At 55.9% G+C, this 9,019-nt stretch overlaps 1 protein-coding gene across 4 annotated transcripts in view; it reads right to left on the bottom strand.

Moving 5' to 3' along the window:
• SULF2 (sulfatase 2) overlaps positions 1-8,749 on the bottom strand; it is a 130,434-nt gene extending 121,685 nt beyond the window's left edge. For 2 of the 4 annotated variants that reach the window (XM_064382492.1, XM_021669144.2), the window contains exon 1: positions 8,173-8,749. The gene's annotated coding sequence lies outside the window, so the exon portion shown is untranslated. Of the gene's footprint in view, positions 1-7,468; positions 7,605-8,172 lie in introns of those variants that run through there. The other 2 variants (XM_064382493.1, XM_021669145.2) reach the window with 1 other exon arrangement.
• Positions 8,750-9,019: the final 270 nt, after the last annotated feature.

Below are 9,019 nucleotides of genomic sequence, written 5' to 3' on the forward strand. Positions count from 1 at the left end.
TCTGAGAGCCATGCCAACAGCTGTTCCTCCCAGAAGGCATCGTGCTGCCTACAAGGTTCAAGATCCCACACAACCTTAAGCAATTTCCCAAGGGCAACTGCGGCGGAGCAAAGAATATTTAGTTCTGTCTGTTAATCACTGAGCAACCAGGCAATGGACAAGGGGAGGCTCAGCCCGAGCCTTCAGGAACCTCTTGGAAACGTCGGAGAGGTAAGCATGTGGGATGTGCTAAAAATATTCCTCAAACAGATTCATGACAGGCAGTGGGGGGAGGTGGGGGGGGTGGAGAAAACCACACCAGAAAACAAAACGCATTCTCTCGGGGTGATCGTGTCCAGTCCCACAGCTTAAAATAACATCGAAGGGCTGATAACTCCCAAATTTAGGTGGCCAGCCCCGACCGGCTACAGACATTTATATTCACCACCCACAGAGCTTTCAGATCTCCAGGTGGGGTTCACCTCAAACCCCACATTTCCACATCAAATTCCAGATCGCTCCCCCTTCCCAAAACCTTCTCTCCTATCTTCCCTACTTAGCAATCACCCCGCACCAGGCTTCCTCATCATCTTTGATTCCCTGGCAGGATACACCACGGATATTCGGGCTGAATCATTTTTCGTTGTGAGGTCATCTCATACATTGCAGGTTTAGCAGCACCCCTGGCCTCTATCCCCTAGATGCCAGAAGGGAGCCCTCCCCAGTTGGGACAACTGATATTGTCTCCGGAGAGTGCTAAATGTTTCCTGGGTGTCAAAATCACCCTTAGTTGAGAATCAAAGCCCTTTCCCTCACTCTGTAATCCAATCCACTAGGAAGTCCTGTGGGCTCTACCTCCAAAATACATCTCCAGTCCCCATTTCACTCCATCTCCATGGACACTACCACGGTCCCTCCCAAATGACTAAAAGTCCTGGTGACCCCACTTCCATCTGCACAGCACACCTCTCATAGGAGCCAGCAGGATCTTTTCGAAACACAAATCATATCATTCCCTGACTTAAAACCCTCCAGTAGTTTTCCATTTTATTTATTTACTTTTGAGATGGACTCTTGCTCTGTCGCCCAGGCTGGAGTGCAACAGTGCAATCTCGGCTCACTGCAACCTTTGCCTCCTGGGTTCAAGTGATTCTCCTGCCTCAGCCTCCCAAGTAGCTGGGATTACAGGCATGCACCACCACACCCGGCTAATTTTTGTATTTTAGTAGAGATGGGGTTTCACCATGTTGGCCAGGCTGGTCTTGAATTCCTGACCTCAGGTGATCCACCCACCTTAGCCTCCCAAAGTGCGATTACAGGCGTGAGCCACTGCGCCCAACCAGTTTTCCATTTTATTTAAAATAAAGCCTAAAATTTCTTAGCATGGCCTGTATTTCTCATCTTTGATGTGCCCTCTTCCACTTACTCACAACCCTCTTCCTCACTTGACCTCTTTTTCCTTGAGACAGAGTCTCACTCTGTTGCAACCTCTCACTGCAACCTCTGCCTCCCGGGTTCAAGTGATTCTCTTGCCTCAGCCTCCCGAGTAGCTGGGACAATAGGTGCATGCCACCACGCCCGGCTAATTTTTGTATTTTTAGCAGAGATGGAGTTTCGGCATTGTTGGCCAGGCTGGTCTCGAACTCCTGACCTCCAGTAATCCGCCTGCCTCAGCCTCACAAAGTGCTAGGATTACAGGCGTGAGCCACTGTGCCTGGCCTATCCTACTTGACTTCTATTTGTGTTTGGAGCAGGCTCCTCCCACCACCTCCTGGCTTTAGTGCTAGCTGTTCCATCTACGTGATGTGCTTCTCCCCCAGATCTTCCCAAGGTAGCTCCTTCCTAGAATCTAGGTCACAGCTCAAAGGTCACATCCTCACAGAGGCCTCCCCTGACAGCCTGTCTCAAGTTGCCTCCCACCCCATCCCATCATGCAGTCATTTTTCTTTTTTTTAATTTTTAATTTTTTTTTTTTTGAGGCTGAGTCTCATTCTGTCTCCCAGGCTGGAGTGCAGTAGTACAATCTCAGCTCACTACAACCTCCGCCTCTTGGGTTCAAGCGATTCTGGTGCCTCAGCCTCCTGTGTAGCTGGAATTACAGGTGAACACCATTACGCCTGGCTAATTTTTGTATTTTTAGTAGAGACGGGGTTTTGCCATGTTGGCCAGGCTGGTCTTGAACTCCTGACCTCAAGTGATCCTCCCATCTCGGCCTCTTAAAGTGCTGGGATTACAGGCATGAGCCAGCGTGCTGGGCCTAGAGCATTTTCCCTGCCTTCTGACATCTCCTGCATTAGGCAGGAAGACAGAAGCCAATGCTCCAGGGCCCTCTTCCCCAAACCCTCCTGCGGATATAGAACAGACACGTGGCTCATGCCCCCCAGATCCAGGACCCTCCCTGGAAGTTTGATTCAACAGGGTCTGGTCTTTGCCTTTTTAAACAAATGCTGCCAGATGATTCTCATGGTGGGAGGCTGGACAAACACTTCCCCTGGCCCCCAGAAAGCACAGGATCAAGGACAGGCCCCATCCTTCAGACACTAAGGCAGACAAGTCAGGCCTCTGATGCCTGCTGGCCCTGGTGGGAGGGAGGGGCGCTGCCCAGGCAGCTCGTTTTCCTGGACTCCACCTTGGCCAAAGTGGAAATGCGTCCATCTGGCCAGCACTGCTCACATTAGTGGCCTGCATCGTAGGCACTGGCCATTCACCTCTCCAGTCGCCAGGTTTCCCTTTCGCTGGGGACTCCCCCTGCTCTTTTCTTGCACGCTTTGGGGTCTCGGCAGTCAGCCTCCATCCAGCTCCAGGGAGAGGCCTGTGAGCCTGGCTTAAGCAGAATGTTGGCAAGTCATTTCCTTAGCCAGTGACTGGTTTGGACTAAAACAGTCCAGTCAGAGGGAATCATGGGGCTCAGGTGGGCATTACCAGATCAGAGGCTTGTTCTTTCCTTTTGGGCTTAAACCGGAGGGGATGAGATCCCTCTGCTCCGTGACACCTGTCCTGACACCTAAGTTATTTTATTTATTTATTTAGAGACAAGAGTTTTGCTCTTGTTGCCCAGGCTGGAGGCGCGATCTCAGCTAACCACAACCTCCAATTTCCGAGTTCAAGTGATTCTCCTGCCTCAGCCTCTCGAGTAGCTGGGATTACAGACATCCACCACCACACCCAGCTAATTTTGTATTTTTAGTAGAGACAAGGTTTCTCCATGTTGGTCACGGTGGTCTCGAACTTCTGACTTCAGGTGATCTACCCACCTCAGCCTCCCAAAATGCTGGGATTACAGGCCTGAAACCTAAGATATGATAACAGCCAATGTTTACTGAAGGTTTGCCTGGGTCAGACGCCCTGCTAAGCCCTTGACATTGATCATCTCATTTCATGCCTTACCACAAGCGGGAGACAGGTGCTATGATCGTCGTCATTTGTTAGATGAGAACATCAAGGCACAGAAAGGTTAGGCAGCACGCCCCAGATCCCACTGCTGGGCAGGGAGCCAGGCAGTCTGGCTCTCCTAGCCACGGTGCCCACAGCTGCCAGGGCCCGCCCGCCCCAGAGCTGGAGAGAGACACCAGCCCCACGGAAGGCAGAGTAGAGGTGGAGAGGAATGGATTTTCATGACAAAATCTGAGCCGCAGATCCAGCTGTGTCTGAAGCTACAGTTAGTCACCTTAGGACTTTTGGTTATGAAAACCAGTAAAGTCCCCTTCTTTTCTCCTTAAGCTGGATTGAGTTTTTTTCTTCTCTTTGTCTGTTGCTTGCAAGAGAAAGGAGCCTGATTACTTTCCAGTCCTTCTAGGTAAGTACCCCTAACTGATATTCCATTTGCAGCTTGCACACAGCCGCTGCTCGGTGAACGCCAGAAGACACGGATGGACTGCGCTCCCTTCCTGTCCATTCACCGCCGGCTCTGTACCCTGACACCCAACTGTGGCCGGCCCAGCGCTTCTTCCCCTTTAGGCTCCCAGCGAGGCCTCGTTCCCTAGCAACCACCTCAATTAGGCAACCATGCCATTTATCGGGATGCCAATTAATTATAATGATCTTAATGCTCTTCCAATTAGACAGCGCCTTCAATCCGGCTGGGCCAGGGGTGTCTGCAGAATCCACCAAGGCCCATTCCAAGGAGACCCAGGAAAAGCAGGTCTCAGGGAGGGCTCCCTCACCTGCAGGTCAGCATTGAGAGGCCCCCATCTTCCACATTCACACAGGCCCAGGCTTGACAGAGCACCCTGGCACCACCTGCATGGCGACCTTTCTGAGGCCAGGCCAGCGCGACTCCATCATGGACCACAGGAAGGTCTCACCTCTAGGAGAACTTTCACCCTCTGGCCATTGTGCTCTGAGTGGGTTGAAATCATCATCTCAGATCCCCTGGCTTTTCTATCAGCTGCATTTGATGCTTCCCTTTGCATCTGACAGGAGAGAGGGGAGAGGAGGGGGGAGGGGGGAGGGGGGAGGGGGGAGGAGGGGGGGAGGGGATGGGGGAGGGGAGGGGAGAGGAGGGGGGGAGGGGAGAGGAGGGGGGAGGAGGGGAGAGGAGAGGAGAGGAGGGGAGAGGAGGGGAGAGGAGGGGAGAGTGTGTCTGCTCACAAGCAGAAGGAAAAGCACCAGGCAGGTGCATGTTTTCCTCAGGGCAAAAAACCCCAAATACAAACCCAGGACTCTCCGTACAAACGGTGAGGTCTATGGAAAGTTGTGGGGCTTCTACTTTGCAAAGTTTTACAGTCTGAGGTGTTTTCTTCCCCTGCGTGTGTGTTTCTTCTACATCTGGGACAAAAGCCAAGGTCATGGCGGAGAGCCAGTGGTTCCAAGTGGACCCTGGAGCTTGAGGGCCTCTTGAATTCCCGCTCTACCCGTGACCACCTGTAGGCAAGTCACAATCCTCTCTGTGCTGCAGTTTCCTTTTTTTTTTTTTTTTCAAGACAGAGTCTTACTCTATCACCCAGGCTGGAGTGCAGTGGCACCATCTCGGCTCACTGCAACCTCTACCTCCCAGGTTCAAGCAATTCTCCAGCCTCAGCCTCCAGAGTAGCTGGGACTACAGGAGTGCACCACCATGCCCAGCTAATTTTTGTATTTTTTAGTAGAAACGGGGTTTCACCATACTGGACAGGCTGGTCTCAAACTCCCTACTTTGTGATCTGCCTGCCTCGCCCCCCTCAAAGTGCTGGGATTCTAAGCGTGAGCCACTGCATCGTTTTAATATGGCAACAATTGCAGTACTTACCTCATAGGTTGTTTGTGTGGATTTAATGAGTGAGGTAGAAGGGCTTAGATCAATGCCTCGGATCAGGCCTGTACAAAACTACTTAAGTGTTATCAATTATCTTAAGTCTGGAATAAACCTTTTAACTACAAGCTGGTCAGAAGTGCTGATATTCTTGTGTAGGACAGGGCCTCTGGCTGCCTTCTGCAGGACTCAAGTCTAAGATCAGATAATAGCCAACAGCTTAACAGAGTTGGGTGATATCTTGCCTGGTTAACCCAACTGCCCTCTTGAGGCAGGTCCAGGCAGATAAACCAGTGCCAGAAAAAGGGAGAAGGAAATGTTATCTCCCAAATCAGGTGTGAAACTTCATATCAACTCGGTCCTTTGGACAGCTGCTGAACTGGGAGACACGCGCGTGCACACGAGTACAGGCGCGCACACTGCTATGCTGTCCTCCTCCAAGCCCAGGCTTTTACAATCAACTCATCATTCTACTCTCAAGGTTGAAAATGTAACATGTTATTAGGGTTTCAGAAAAAGCCATAAATTCAAATAAAAACCCCAAGAAGTACACACAAAGCTCAAACCCCAAACCCACACTGACCCACAGCTGCAGCAGCGATGCCAACATCATGGCTTTTATGTACATAAACTTGGCCGGGGAAGGAAGAGACCTCGGTGTACAAAGGTCCAACGTGCCGTCCGCCAAGCCCACCACCTTCGCCTTTCAAGCTGCTTATTAGAACGCTAAATTACACACCCGACAGGCTGTCTGGTTGAGTTTTCTCTTCTCTATGATGTGGGACAGACAAAGCTGGGGAGAACATCTCTTACAGGGAAAGGGCCTTCATTCTGTCCTCCCCACCCCCTTTCCTATACTTAACGATTGGCTCTAATTTAATTAGAAACCTCTGGTGGTTCCGTAATGGGGGGCGGAGGCTTAGTAAAGAAATCCCCTTCACTATTCACTACAAGCTGAAATCCGGAGAGAGCTCAGATCCGGGGGTGTCCTCCAGAGAAAGCCCGTCTCACCTGCTCCCTGTCTCCCCCTGAGAACCTGCTCCAGCGCAGCCTCCCCATCTCTGCCCCAAAGGGGAGGGGGGCTGTGGGAAAGAGGCAGGGGACAGATGGAGGGGCGAGAGGGCGGGGGTCCCAACACGCACAGATGAGCAAATACCCAGATTGAAACGTAAGCTGAATGTAATTACTTGGTTAATTAAATATTGACTTTTAACTCAAAAAGTGATTAAAACAAGCTGCAGGAAGACTGTCCAAAAAGGGGGGTAGGGAATGAATCAGAGCTTTCAAGAAGGGGGAGGAGGAAGAGGATGGGGTTGTCACAGGCAGGTCTGGCTTGCTCTTCCTACAGTGTGTTGGGCCTACTGCGTGCAGGGGGCGTGGTCCTCGGTCTCTGGGCAGGTGGGGAGTTGCGGACCGGGGCCACTGTGTAAACCATGATTGCAGGCTTCTCTTTACACTTTCCACCCTGAGACGGCATCTCTCTACCCTGCTGCCCTCCAAGTGAACCGGCAGCTTCTGGCGCGCAGGAGCCAGATCCTGTTGAGCCGCGTTTCCCTGGAACAGAACGCGGTGCCTGGCACGAGGGGGTGCTCCAGAAATGCTTGTAGAACGAATGAACGAACTACTATAAGGACTGTTTGTTTGGAAAAGTGCACTCCTAGAATTCACCGCTAGACTTCTGAAGCCCCGGGCAGCTGGGGAGAGGAGCATCTCTCCGCCGCGCGATGGAAACTGGTTCTGCCCTGGCCTGGCAGGAAGTCTGCCTTTTCGATCCTATTTGTCCTTTCGGTGTCTGCGAGTTTCTAGTCACTCTGAAGATCCGGGCCACGGCTTCCCCGAGTCCTGCCCGGACAAGCCCCACGTGTGCTGGCTTCCAGCCGGTCCCTTGGGTCTAAACCCAATGGGTCAACAAAGCCATGCCCCTGCGGACGGCGGGCCCAGGCGCGTTTCCCCCAGGGCTGCCCGGGCTCGGCGTGGCGCGTCCGCGGGTCAGGGGCGCGGCGGGAAGTCCTCGCCCTCCCGCCCAGCCCGCCAGCGGGGTCAAACAGGTCATCCCCCTGCGGCCGGCCGGCGCCGGAGCCTCCCTCCTGCCCGCCGGGTCCCACCTCCGCGCGCAGCGCTGGGGCCGGTGCCGGGCGGTCGGGACCGGCCCCAGCTTACCTGGGCGGCGCTCGAAGCCGGGCTCACGCCGGGGAAGGCTCAGGCCGCCGGGAGCCCCCGCCCGAGCCCCGCGCCCACCTGCCCCCGTACCCCACTCACCAGCGAGCACCGCCCCAGCAGCCTCACCCGGCGCTGGGCGCCGCCGCCTCTGCCGCAGCCCGGCCGGGCCGCGGGGCGCAGGGGACTCCGCGCCGCCGCCGCTGCTGCCGCCTCCACCGCCGCCGCCGCCGCTGCTGCATCCCCCGGCGAGCGCGGCTGCTCCTCCTCCTCCCTCCTCCCCGCCCCCCAGCGCCGCCACCGCCCCCGGCCCCCGCCCCGCGCGCCGCCCCAGCCAAAGTCCGGCTCCGCGCCCCGCCCTGGCCGCTCTGAAATCGCCCCAGCCCGGCTGGCCGCGCGGCCCCAGCCAACCCTTTGGCACCGCGCGGCCCGCCCGCCTGCCGGTCGCCCGCCTGCCGGTCGCCGGCCTCCGCGCAGGGGAGGCGGGCGCGCGCCGGGGCGGGGAGCGTCGGGCCGTGAGCCGCGGACTGCGGGGGCCCCGGGTGCGGGGGCCCAGCCACAGAGCCCTCCTCGAGCCCTCCGCGAGCGAGCGCTTTTACCTCCGGCTCGGGGGACGCGCGGCCCGCGACCCGGTCCCGCCCGTCCGCGGCGCACGGCCCCGGCCCCGAAGTCCAGCTCGGGACGGGGCAGTGGACGCAGAGCTGGGGTCCCGGCGGCTCTCGGCCTCCCGATGCCTCCGGACCCGGCTGGCCGCGCTCCCGGCGCCGAGCGCGCACCCTCGCCGGGACACACAGACGCACACTCACCCGACACACACTCGCTCCCGCTCGCCCTCGGCGGAGAGTTGAAACAGATGTGAGATTCGCCCAGGAGCTGGAAAGGAGGGAGGGACCCGAGCCAGAACGTGTGTGCGCGGGTGTGTGTGTGTAACACACACACCAGGGGGCATCTCTAATAAATCAAATATAGTGATACATTCAGGAGGGCCATCGATCCCGTCCGCTTGGCTGGAAACGAAGTGAATCTGCCTCGTTCTTGCTTTCTTCTTCTCTCTCGGAGCTGGAGGGAGCCAAGTGTTCCGCGGGGCGTGCTACAGCCCCGGCCGGGCGCTTCCCTCGTAATGACACGTTAATAAATGTTTTCTTTTATCTGCTTTCACAGGACTCGCTCCGGTCTGCAAACACTCGACTGCCTTTGCTGAAAGCCTCGCGCTCGCCTCCAGCTACACACATTGGCCGTCGGAGAGGCCGGCGCCGGCCGCGACCCGCAGCTCAGTCGCGGGGCGAACGGAGCTGCCCGTGCGCGCCCCAGAGCTCCCCGAAAAATTAACTTGGGCTCGAGTGAAAATAGCAGCCGTTGCCCAGAAATGGACCGGGAGTAGCAAAGAAAAGAGAAACCAGGTTCCTCCGAAAGGGGAGGAATTCGACTCAAGGGGGTGCTGTCTACCGCGGCTTCCGCGGTCCCTCGCGCCACGGAAGGGGCCGGAGTGGGGCCCGGCCTGACGCGGGTAGGCAAAGAGCGGACAGAGAACCCAAAAGCAGCTGCAGAAAACACAGCCGAGCTGCTAAGGGAAAACAGACGCTGCCGTAGGAAAGCACTTGAAAGCAGCAGTCACTTATTAAACCTTATGACAATCTCACACAGTAAGTTACT

This window comes from Aotus nancymaae, unplaced genomic scaffold, assembly GCF_030222135.1.
Source record: "Aotus nancymaae isolate 86718 unplaced genomic scaffold, 86718_ANA_hifiasm-v0.15.2.pri h1tg000029l, whole genome shotgun sequence".
NCBI lineage: Eukaryota > Metazoa > Chordata > Mammalia > Primates > Aotidae > Aotus > Aotus nancymaae.